The following is a 13254-nucleotide window of genomic DNA, read 5'->3' as shown; positions in this document are numbered from 1 at the left end:
TCTATCAAAATTCCAATGGCATTTCTCATACATACATACACACACACACACACACACACACACACACACAAACACACTCATCCAGCAATTTGTTTGAATCCACAAAAGACCCTGAATAGCCGAAGCCATCTTGAAAAAAAAACAAAGCTAGAGCCTTCATAATACCTGATTTTAAATTGTATTACAAAGCTATAGTAATCAAAACAGTATGGTGTTGGCATAAAAACAGACACATAAATCAATGAAACAGGAAAGAGAGCCCAGAAATAAAACCACATATATATGGTCAATTAATTTATGACAAAAGAGCCAGGAATATACAATGAAGAAAGGATAGTCTCTTCAATAAATGGTGCTGGGAAAGCTGGACAGGCACATGCAAAAGAATGAAACCATACATAGAGATCATTTCAACAAGGGGCGCCTGGGTGGCTCAGTCAGTTAAGCGCCCGACTTTGGCACAGGTCATAATCTCACGGCTCACGTGTTTGAGCCCTGTGTCAGGCTCTGTGCTAACAGCTCAGAGCCTGGACCCTGCTTCGGGTTCTGTCTCTGCCTCTGCCCTATGTCAAAAATAAATAAACATTAAAAAAAAAAAGATCAATTCAACTCAACATGGATTAAAGTCTTGAACATAAGAGCTGAGACCATAAACTTCCTACAAGAAAACACAGGCAGTTAAGCTCCTTGACATTGGTCTTGGAGATGATATTTTGGATTTGACTCCAAAAGCAAAGGCAAGAAAAGCAAAAATAAACAGGTGGAACTACATCAAAGTAAAAAACTTCTGCACAGTAGTGGAAACCATCAACAAAATGAAAAGCAACCTACTGAATAGGAGAAAATATTTGCAAACTGTATGTCCAATAAGGGGTTAATATCCAAAATATATTCAGAACTTAAACAACCTGATGGCAAAAAACCCAAACAACCCAATTAGAAGTGGGCACAAGATGAGTAGACACTTTTCAAAGAAGACACACATATGGCCAAGAGACACATGAAAAGATGCTCAACACAATGAATCATGAGAGAAATACAAATGAAAACCACAATCAAATCACACCTGTTAGAATGGCTAATATCAAAGAGACAAGAAATAACAAGAGTTGGTAAGGATGAAGAGAAAAGGGGACCCTTGTGCACTGTTGATGGCAATGCAAACTGTATGAAAAAGAGTATGGAGGTTCCTCAAAAAATTAAAAATATAACTGCCATATGATTCAGCAATTCCTCTATTAGGTATTTATTTTAAAAATGAAAATACAAACACCACAACTTCCTATATATATAAAATCATTATGTTATACAGCATAAACTAATACAATGTTATATGTCAATTATATCTCATATAATTGTGAAAAAAGTGAAAAGAATATAGATTAATAAAAATATTTATAATTTTTATATAACAAGTATCCTTGTATACTTAAGATGTTGGATCCAGTTATTTATTAATATTTTATATATAGTGACTATGAAATGCTGAGTATTGTAGGTATATGTTAAATGTGCTAGATTGTATGTGGTAAGAAATTTCATTTATGCTCTTACCATTGGACAGTTTAAATGTTCAGTCTTTATCAGAATAAAAAGTAACCTTAAGTATACAAGGATAAAATCTCTTATAAATCTATTCAGACCATTTAAAGTATAAAACCTATCATCCCACTAGAGGTATTCTAAGATCTTTAAGCTAATAAAGTCTAGAAACCTGTAAGCTAACAAGTATCAAAATGTAATTGCAGGAGACAGACTTGGTGCATTTGAATACGATATGTTTCAAAAGATAAATTCCAGATGTTGAGAGAGGAAATCACTTCTTTGAGATAAAACTACATTTCTATTTAAAAAGAAAAGTTTTATTTTATTTCTTCTTCTTTTTTTATTTAGTGTTTATTTTTGAGAGAGAGAGAGACAGAGGGCGAGCAGGGGAGGAGCAAAGAAAGAGAGGGAGACACAAAATCCAAAGCAGGCTTCAGGCTCTGAGCTGTCAGCACAGAGCCTGATATGGGGCTCAAACCCATGAACTGTGAGATCATGACCTGAGCTGAAGTCAGACACTTAACCAACCGAGCCACCCAGGTGCCCATTATTTTATTTCTTTAAAGTTTACTTATTTTGAGAGAGAGAGAGACAGACAGACAGACGTGTGCATGAGCGGGGCAGGGACAGAGAGTGGGAGAGAGAGACACAGAATCCCAAGCACAGGGCTCAATCTCATGAACCGTGAAATTATGAACTCTTGGTCCAAAAGCAAGAGTTGGACATGTAACCAACTGAGCCACCCAGGCACCCCAATAAATAAAACTTAAAAAAAACACCTATTCCCAAATGGAAAATGATAAAGTTCAAGCAAGCATGGGGATAAGGGACATTAGTTCTAAAATGTTAATGATAATTCTGACTTGGTTATTCTCTCTAGTAGGTTTTTTAAAAAATAATCTCTGTACCCAACATGGGGCTCGAACTCATAACCCCGAGATTAAGAGTCAGATGCTCTACCAACTGAGCCAGTCAGGCGCCCCTTGGTTACTCTTTTTAAACCTCTTCTTTTCAAGTACAATTTCTTAGTCTTTCTTGGTGTTAATTGATCAAAAAGCATCCTGTGAGCACATATACTAGGTGTATCACCCACTTAACAGAATGTCAAGAGTACATAGTAGTTGTTAAATAAATATTAGCCCATTTTTCCCTCTATTATCATAATCCCCATGCTTATCTCCTTAATTTCTCAAAATGTTCTTTTCAAACTGAAAATTTTACTTGGCTTCTTATTGGTATATAGAAAGGCAGATGGGAGGGGAGATAATTTTACAATTCCCCTAAAAAGTCTAAGTAAGGAAAACATGAAGAAGAGGGAAAATCAAGAATGTAATATCCTGTTATTACAAATTTTAAGTTCAATATAAAAAGTGGTGAATTTTCTTTGATTTCTAGTGTTTCCTCTCTGAGGCATAAAAAAGCATCAATATTATTTCTTTCATTTTACCAATTAAAAAAAAAGCTCAGGGGATTAAATGGGTTTATTCAATCATTTCCGTATGATTATTCATTCAGTCAACTTTTATTTATTGATTGGCTCCTGTTAAATAAGTTTAAGTAGACAAATAGGCTACATAATCCCTTAATAGTTTTTCTTACCTATCTTTTGTGTCTCATGATTTATAGTTCAAAATAATTTTCATATTATGCCATTTTATTCTGATAAAGACTGAACATTTAAACTATCCAATGATAAGAGCATGAATTAAATTTCTCACAACATACAATCTAGCACATTTAACATATTCCTACAATACTCAGCATTTCATAGTCACTGTATATAAGATATTAATAAATAATTGGATCCAACATATGTATTGTGCATCTCCTGTATGCAAGGTATTGTAATCATTTCAAGTCTCAGACATCATCCTTAACATTGAGAAGCTTATAACTTAATGGTAAACAATGCTAAAAAAGAAAAGTAACATAATAAATGATTTTAATAATAACAGTATAAGAGACCCAAAGTACTACTTAATTACTTTGTCAGATCAAATTAACAGATAAGTGCTACAGAATAAGTATTATAAAAGTTCAAGAAACGCGCAGGATCACCATTTGAATGGTCAAAAAGGCATTATTTATGGATTTGAGCTGGGCCTAGAAAGGTGGATAAAATTTTAATGAATATTCCAGATGGCAAGATGCAGAAGTAAAATTTAAAACAGGCAGAGACATACAAGGAGTGACCTAAGGACAGGCAATTATTGAGGGATCAGTGAAACTGGAGCAAGAATTTATTCATATAGTTAACATTAGGACACAGTTGGAGAAGCAGACAGGCATCATATCATGCAAGCCTTGGAATGCCAGTCTGACAAAGGTACTGCATATACTTTTAAGCAATGGGAAGCACTATAGCACTTTCACAAACCTTTATTATAGTATATTGTTATAATTGTTCATTTTATTATTAGTTATTGCTGTTAATCTCTCACTTTACATAATTTATAAATTAAACTTTATCATAGGTATGTATGTACAGGAAAACACAGTATAAATAGGTTTTGGTAGTATCTATGGTTTTAGGTACCACAGGGGATCTTGGAATGTATCCCCCATGGATAAGGAGGGGGACTCCTGTGCAAACAGCTGGTCAAGAAGCTGTACTAAACTCCAATGATAATTACTGTTGCAGGCCAGCATCAAAAATCCTAAAATCCTAAATCCTAAATCCTAAAGCCCTTAGGTAAATGGTTACTAGGAAAGAAAATATTCACAGTGCCTCAAAGTATTAATCCACAGATTATTAATCACAAAGGAGAAAATATGTTTACAGTAAGAAGATATGATAATCACTACCTAAACCAAATGATCAAACTTAGGATTACCAAGAGTTTAACAAGCTGCCATGATGGTGCTCACTTTGGCAGCACATGTACTAAAACAAGCTGCCATGATGTACCTCTTGATATGATGCAATGAGAAGTTTAAAACATTACGAACATAGTATTCTTGCCAAAAATGTTTAACCTGAATTGAATCATGAAGAAACGATTTGACAAATCTAGAATGCGAGGCATTCTATAAGACAACTGTTCTGAACTTTCCAAAAGGTTCAATGTTACAAAAAACATCATTCCAAATTTAAAAAGACTTAAGAGATTTAATAACCAAATTCCATGCATGAACACTGGCTGGATCCTAAGTCAAGAAAATACATATACACATACACAGGAAAAAATCCCATGTAGGAGACAATCCAGGAAATTTGGACTATGTATCAGGTGATATGATAAATTAATAACCATTTTCTTAGCTGTGATAACGACATTTTGATTTTGTAGGAGAATGTCCTTACTCTTAGGAGATGTCTGCTGAATTATTTAGGGAAGAAGTGTTGTAATATCTATATTTAACTTTCAAATGATTCAGAAAAAGAAAAGTATGTGAATGTGTGTATGAGTGTAGGGGAGGAGGGGAAAAAGAGGAAGAGAGTGAAAGGAGGGAGAGAGGAGGAGAGGTGTTCAAAAAAGAAACAAGAGGCGCCTGGGTGGCTCAGTTGGCTGAGCATCCAACTCTTGATTTCAGGGTTGTGGATTCAAGCCCTATGTTGGGCTCCGTGCTGGGCATGAAGCCTACTTAACAAAAAAAAAAAAAAAAAAAAAAGAAGAAGAAGAAGCAAAATGGTAAAAATTGATGAATCTAGGTGAAGGATATATGGGTCTTTATTTATATTATCTTTTAACTTTTCTTTAGGCTTGAAATTTCTCAAAAGAAAAAAAAAGTATACTGAGCTGGTGGTAGGAAGCATTCCTTCCCACTATGAATATAGAAATTCTAGAAAAATAGATTATCTTAAAATAGTTTATACAGCCAAATTCAAAAGCAAGAAAGGGAAAATACACAAATCCATAAACCAAAAAGAAACCAAGCCACAGCAATGAGTGAGAACTGAAGGGGTCGCAAAACTAGGCAGCAACCTTCAGGCCTAGGATCAAAAGTTAGCAGGGAAGATGGGAATTATTGGCTGCAAACTTAAAGTTTCTACAGTGTAAGGGGCCAGACTGGGCTCTCTGAATAAAGCCGGGAGCTGGCGGAAAAAACTATCCCAGGTGGCTCCAAGACTGAGCAATGGAACAGGATGGAAGAGCACACCAGTAAAATCACCTTTCAGAAATTAGAATTCCTAACCTGCCCCTCACTCAGGATTGGAAATGATATTAAATCTTTCTATAAATGAATGTAACATGGTTTATCTCCATGGTTACTCAGCTTTTATTGTGACTTGTAATAATGTTTTTAATTTTTAAAAGTCATGAAATAATAGGATAGTGGGGAGAGGAGGGTGCATGTGACTATAAAGGGGTAGCACAAGGGAGATCTCTGTGGTGACAGAATCATGCTGTATCTTCAACTGCAATGGTGGTTACACAAACCTACATGTGACAAATGAGAGGGACACACATTCATGAATATGCTCACAGCAGCTTTATTCACAACAGCCAAAAGGTGGGAATAACCAGATACCTATCAACTGATGAATGGAAAATCAAGTGTCAATTTCCTAGTTTATGTTTTCTATAATTATGTATAATATGTAAGCAATGAGAAAAACCGGGTAAGTGAAGGGTACACTGGGACTCTATACTATTCTTACAATTTCATGTGAATCTATAATTACTACAAAATAAAAAGCTGGAAAAAAATAAAAATGAAAGAGAAAAAGTTATTAAAAATTCAACAGACATAGGAGCAGGATGAAGAGAGCATCTGTGTAAGGGGGAGTCAGAACCCAAGTATAGTAAAGTAGATGTCCTTGTGTTGGGGTGGCCCAACATAAGATGTCAGAGACCCAACAGTGTAAGAAAGCGGTCTATGCAGAAGGACAGCCTGGGGTGGGGTATCAGAACCCAAGAGAGGCGAGGAAGGCATCTACATGAAGGGGATGGGGAGTCAGAGCCCAAGTGACTAAGAAGAGTCCACATGCAGGAGAGGTAAGGAGGAGATGTAAGAGCACAATCCAGAGTGGCAGGTCAGAGCCTGAGCAGGATAAGAAGGGTCAGGGGAAGGAGACAGTGATAGGAGACTGGTTACATGCAGAGACAGATCAAATAACTGACTACATGAAGAGCAACCAGGGCAAGGTTTCTCACTATTAGAGAAGGGAGTTAAAATGCACACAAAGTGAAGGCCAGAAAGAACCCTGCAGTGTTGGTTTGGAATTCTAGATATCAGTATGAACTCATAGACCTCAATAAACATAGACACTTATAGCAATAGATATAGATGTAAATGTGTGTGTGTGTGTGCACTTGCTTTAGCTCTCTGCAGAGAGGATCTTAGAGCAGCAAATCTCCATCTCTAATCCAAGTAGCAATGAGCATGTACCTAGCACCAGATTTGGTATCTAAGTATTGTTATTCACTAAAAGGAAGCAGGGTTCTATAGAGAAATGGCTGATTCCAGAGCTGGAGTAGAAAAAATACAAGAGCTCTGATGAGGATATAGGGAAATATGAATTCTCACACATTGCTAGAAGGAAAGTAAAATGATGTCACAACTTTGGGAAATAGTTTGGCAGTTCCTCAAAAAGTTACACCTCATGGCATAGCTAGTCCACTCCTAGGTTTATGCCCAAGAGAAATGGAAATACAGTCACACAAAAACTCATTCATGAATGCTCACAGCATCATTCATAAAAGCCAAAAGGTGGAAACAACCCAAATATATATCAACTTATAAATGGATAAATAAAGTGTGGTATGGTATATCAACAAAATGGGATATTATAGGACAATTAAAATAGATGGTGTACTGCTGCTATATGCTACAACATGAATGAATTTTGAAAATATTAAGGTAACTGAAAGAAGGAGACACAAAAAGCTATATACTGTATGATTCCTGTTGTATGGATTGTCCAGAATAGACAAATCCAAAGAAATAGAAAATTAATTAGTGACTGTCAGGTGCTGGGGGGAACTGGAGAGAAACAGGAACTGATTGCTAATGGATACGAGATTTCTTTTTGGGATTATAAAAATGTTTTGGAACTAGACAGTGATGATGACTACATAACTCTATAAATACATAAAAACCCCTGGACTACATATACTTTAAAAGAGTGAATTTTATGGTATGTGATTATATTTCAATTTAAAAAAAAAAGCCTTGAATATCTTGCATGCTGGAAAGCAAACATGTACTCCAAGAATAATGGAGACATGTCAAAAGGACACAGAAACCAGCCTGAAGGAGTTCCCACAGGCTAAATCAGAGAATCAAAATAAATAATGATAGCAATGGATTACAACCCACTGAATAAAAAAGAGAACCATGAATCCTTGCAATATGAATAAATGAATCCCAAGTGTGATGAGGAAGGGGATATTTACATTGCTTCAAAGTTCCTCTCTACAAAAATATTTACTAATTACCAAAGAAAAAAAGAGTAACTTCAGAGGCAAAGCCTGACAGACATCACCTTACACAACTATCAAAGTAAGCATCATCAGTAATGGGACAAATGGAAATCTGTGCTCTCTGATAGGCTGCAGTGAAAAAGGACACAGCAATGTCAATACTGGGGGAGGCTAGATAAGGGTGGGGACTCCCTTTAATTTCTGCTCAATTTTGCTATGAAACTAAAACTGCTACATTTTTTTTGAGGGGGGGTGCAAGTGAGAAGAGGGCAGAGAGAGAGAGAGAGAATCCCCCAGGGGTAGAGAGAAACAGAGAGAAGCGGGACTCACTCGAAAACTCGAGCTCACCTGATGTGGGAGGACTTGAACTCACGAACCGTGAGATCATGACCTGAACTGAAGTCAGACACTTAACAACTGAGCCACTCAGGCACCAGAACCTAAAACTGCTCTTAAAAAAATAAAATGCGTTAATTTAAAAACAAAAACAGCACCACTCTGTGATATTCCCACAAAGCTGCATAACCTGAATTTAGTCATAAAGAAACATCAGACAAACCAAAACTGAAGAACATCCTACAAAATAACTGGTCTGCAATCTTCAAAAGTGTCAAGGTCAAAAAAGTCAAAGACTGCAGAAATGTTCCAAACAGAAGGAGACTACAGAGACATGACTGCAACACATGACTCTAAACTAGATCCTTTTGATACAGAGGACATTATTTGTACATCTGGCAATACCTGAATAAGATCTAAGAATTAGTTGGTGGTAATGGATCAATGTTAATTTGCTGATTTTGATTAATATATTGTGGTTATGTAGGAGAATGTCCTTCTTTGCTAGAAACACAATTTCAAAGATCATGCGCTAGCAACTTATTCTCAAATGGTTCAGAGAAAAAAAAAGTTCTTTGTATGTGACTTTTCTATAAGCTTAAGATAGTTTATAAAATTTTTTAAATACACCAGAAGTGTCTATCATATTTTTAATTTCCAGAGCACTTTCTTTTTCTAATGATTTTTACGTCATCTTATTTCATGCATATAACTTCTTATCTCTTCTCTTAACTTCTCTGATGCAATTACTAATTACCTACAGTTTGTTGGGCTTTTTTCCTCAAACTTTCTTCTATTTCCTGTATTATTTTCCTCCAAGTTCCTCTTTTGTACTTTTGTGTTTTGTTCTCTTTCCCCTTGGAGGCTCTCCCCAAATGCCTATTTATTGAATAAATGAAGTACTAAAGCCAACTGGAAGCTCTGCATGTCTGGCTTCTCAACCAGGAGGCTTCCACTGCATGGTGATCAGGTGGGAACATAGTTACTTCACTGGGAGACCTCTAAATGTCAGTATAGAGGGGTCTTTTCTTTAGACTTTAGAGAAGGCTCATATACTTTCCTACAAGGGGGTACAGAGAGATATAATACTAGGCAATTACCTTCTGAAAGAAAAGTAAAGGAAGGAGTGAGGGGGAAGGGTCTCACTTTTCAGTATAAAGGATTTCTCTTAATCCTCCTGCTTTCACTATGCATGGTTCCCGATTCCTCGTCAGTTATGTTTAATGTCCTCAAGTCTTGAGCATCTTTAGTTTCATCTTCCAAAGAAAACCCTGTGGTCTCCTGAGGGCTTGGGAGAGGGGCAGTCTTCTCACTGCATAAGCTGGGTATCCCAGAGGATTTAAACCCTGGAGCACCTGGGTGGCTCAGTCAGTTAAGCGTCCAATTTGGCTCAGGTCACGATGTCGCGGTTTGTGAGTCCGAGCCCCGCAATGGGCTCTGTGCTGACAGCTCACAGCCTGGAGCCTGCTTCAGTTTCTGTGTCTCCCTCTCTCTCTCTCTGCCCCTCCCCCACTTGTATTCTGTCTCTCTCTCTTAAAAATAAGTATTTAAAAAAATAAATAACAAATCTGAAGTCAGGATTCTTTTTTTATTTTTTTAAGGAGGCTCCACTCCCAATGTGGGGCTTGAACTCACAACCCTGAGATCAAGAGTCCCATGCTCCACCAACTGAGCCAGCCAGGCACCCCTACGTCAGGATTCTTTACCTGCCTTCTTATAAAAGCATCCATGTCTTATTCAAAATAGAAGTCACTAAATATTATACATGTATATCTCAAGAAAGAAATAGGGGCACATGACTGGCTCAGTCAGTTAAGCATCTGACTTTGGCTCAGGTCGTGATCTCATGGTTCATGAGGTCGAGCCCCACGTCGGGCTCTGTGCTGACAGCTCGGAGCCTGGAGCCTGCCTTGGAGTCTGTTTCCCTCTCTCTCGGCCCCTCCCCCTGCCCATGCTCTGTCTCTCTCATAAATAAATAAACATCAAGAAACCTTTTTTAAAAAAAAGAAAAGAAATAGAACTACTTAATTTTGTACATTTTCTTCCTGAGGACCTCTTCGTTTGGCATTGCGCTTCTGGACCTCTTCTTTTTTTATTCTATTGACCATAGTCCTTTTGGACATTCCCTTGAATCAACCTTAGGGGGTTCCACTTTTATAGCACTAATCTGATTGCTCCTTTTGTTTCCTTCACTGGTACTTCCTCTTTATGCCATATACTAATTAAAATGAACATGCATACATCTGTGCACCAAACATCATGGAGTATCAGGCACTGTCCTTGTCATTAGATTATAATGACAAATAAGACAATGTCCTTAGGGCACGTGGCTGGCTCAGTTGGAGGAACATATGACTCTTGACCTTGGAGTCATGAGTTTGAAACCCACGTTGGATGTGCAGATTACCTAAATAAATAAAACTTAAAAAAAAAAAAAATAAGACAATGTCCTTGACCTAAAGGTGCCTAATGTTTCATAGAGGAGATGGATGAATAAACTTAAAATATAAAACATCGTACTAATTGATATATGCCCTGAGGGCTATGGAGCCAAAGAAGAAGTGAAGCTAAATCAGACTGAGGCAGGGATGTATTTGGGAGGTAGGGTAGGCTACTGTGACAAATACTCTAATAATTGATTACCACTGATTATTTTTTATTATTGTTGATAATTTTTTCAGTAGGTTGAAAACTTCCTAAAGAGGTAATACCTGAAGAATAAGATCTTGCCCAGTAAAAGCAAAAACCAGCACCCCCTTCTTATGCCTCTACATGAGGTGGCTAGGGTATAAGAAATACCCTTCCAACTGTAGGCCCAGAAGTTTTGATGAGGAAGGCACTAACTACTAAGGGCCTCTCTACTCCACTCTCAACTGAAAAGGAGCTCACTCTGCTATCACACACTGTCAGACTCATGCCTCTATTCTTAAAGCTTACATGGAAAATTAAACTCAGCCAGAGTAAGCAACATGCCATTAGTGAATGGTATAATCAGTTTCTGAAATTCATCTTACCCATACATCCTCAACCCTCCCTACCATTTCCAGCCCCTTAAGTAATTGTATGACCTAAAAGAAATCAAACATGATTCCTAGTCAGGAAAAAAAAAAAAAAATCAATGATTCCTGCTCTACAAGAATTAGTAAAATAATTCCAATTTTCTGCTGGAAATTATTGCTCTTCACAATTAGTCTAAAAATACAAAATAAAATAATGTAATTAAATCTATATTTGCTTCCCTGCCCCAAAATTAGCTTTAATTGCTTTGCTCTTACATGATGACTAAGAAATAGAAATAAGATTAATTGGATAGATATATCACTATTTTTTTTTCTACCAACAATATTGCTCAAATCCGTGTTCTTTTTCATGCTGAAATTACCTTTTTATGCTCAAAGTAGAAGCTGACTCTAAAAGGAAAAAGCCAAGCACTGGCAGAAAAATTAGAATTTTGACATAACTCAACAGTAATTTTAAAATACCCTTCCTCTGGATCTAAGTCAAATCTTTTTTTAAAACTATACTCCTGATTTAACAAGAGGCAATGTTATAAATGAAGCAAGCAGCATATATACATGAGCATTATTTTCTGTAGATTTAGCTGTTTTCTTAAGTTCAATCTCTAACAGAAATAGAACATTGGTTTTCTTACCTTTTTCCCCTTACACACGTGATAAGGGACAGACTTCCCTGTGCTTACTCATGATGCTTGCTGCACCACCAGCCAGTCCTGCTGATTCAGTATGCCCTATTTGATCCTAAAGAAAAAAAAAAACACATTGCTCATTATATTTGCTAAAGCAATAAGCCCTAATTTTCTTCATATAAACCTATCACAGCCAGACAAATGACAGCTATGGGGCTTAAATAAAAAATTACATCTTCAGATTCAAAGACCTGGCTACTATGAAATGCAGCAGACACATTTTACTGTCTAAGAAGGCCAAAGGTTAAACGTTGCATAAACAGTTAAGAATTTTTGAATATTTTTTATTTTCAGTGGATAATACAAAATAAAACCTCAGAGGCAGGCACTTTCTACCCAATGGTTTTAACTCTGTTAATTCATAAAAATACCAATTATTTTGTATTACAGTAAGCCCTCCAAGAATCCAAAGCTAGCAAAACTGCTGCTTTACTAGAATGTCTTTTTTTTTTCCTGTACATACAGATTTCTTAAATTGAGATTCAGAGGCTTCCTGTTGAGATTTTTATTGCAAAACAACTGTTTTCCTCCAAATGGAGCCTCTTAGGATTCTAGTCCTCCTCCATTGTTTAGAAGCAATGGATCTATTAGCCCAACATTATCCTTACTACTAGCGGTATGCAAAAGACAAAGCTTTCAAAGCTTCCTCAAATGTTATTTCCTTCTTCTGAATATATGACAATATCCATGAAGTTACAGTAGTCCAATTTAAATACTTCTGTAGCTGTTTAGAGAAGATTTGAAATTCTTTAGGAGCCTAATTTAGTCTTGAACAAGATTGGTAATTGTAATCCGAATAAAATTAAGAATCTCATATTACCCATATAAAATATCAAACATATAATCATAGCATTTCAGAACAGGAAAGTATCTTAGAGATGATCTAATGAACATCGCTTAATTTTAAAGATAATATACACTAAAAGAAATTTTTCTGGCATTATTGTAAATGCAATTCCATTAACTGATGGAAAAATAATGTACTTATTAAAAAATAAGAGAATTTTTAAAAACCCGAAAATTCAAGTTTCCAGAAACCAATAAAAAATATAGAATGGGGGCGCCTGGGTGGCTCAGTTGGTTGAGTGTCCAACTTCAGCTCAGGTCATGATCTCGCGGTCTGTGAGTTCGAGCCCTGCGTCCAGCTTCGTGCTGACAGCTCAGAGCCTGGAGGCTGCTTTGGATTCTGTGTCTCCCTCTCTCTCTGCCCCTCCCCTGCTCATGCTCTCTCTCTCTCTCTCCCTGTCAAAAATAAAAATAAACATTAAAAAATATATATAGAGAGAGAGAGAGAATGAC

At 36.6% G+C, this 13254-nt stretch overlaps 1 protein-coding gene across 4 annotated transcripts in view; it reads right to left on the bottom strand.

The window, feature by feature from the left end:
* ZFYVE9 (zinc finger FYVE-type containing 9) overlaps nucleotides 1–13254 on the bottom strand; it is a 210457-nt gene that overhangs the window by 123367 nt on the left and 73836 nt on the right. For 3 of the 4 annotated variants that reach the window (XM_027059196.2, XM_027059199.2, XM_027059200.2), the window contains exon 2: nucleotides 11902–12007. The gene's annotated coding sequence lies outside the window, so the exon portion shown is untranslated. Of the gene's footprint in view, nucleotides 1–8261; nucleotides 8360–11901; nucleotides 12008–13254 lie in introns of all 4 variants that reach the window. The other variant, XM_053214032.1, reaches the window with a different exon arrangement.

The sequence above is a fragment of the Acinonyx jubatus genome, chromosome C1 (assembly GCF_027475565.1).
Source record: "Acinonyx jubatus isolate Ajub_Pintada_27869175 chromosome C1, VMU_Ajub_asm_v1.0, whole genome shotgun sequence".
Classification (NCBI taxonomy): domain Eukaryota; kingdom Metazoa; phylum Chordata; class Mammalia; order Carnivora; family Felidae; genus Acinonyx; species Acinonyx jubatus.
This window is presented reverse-complemented; position numbering and strand designations above follow the sequence as displayed.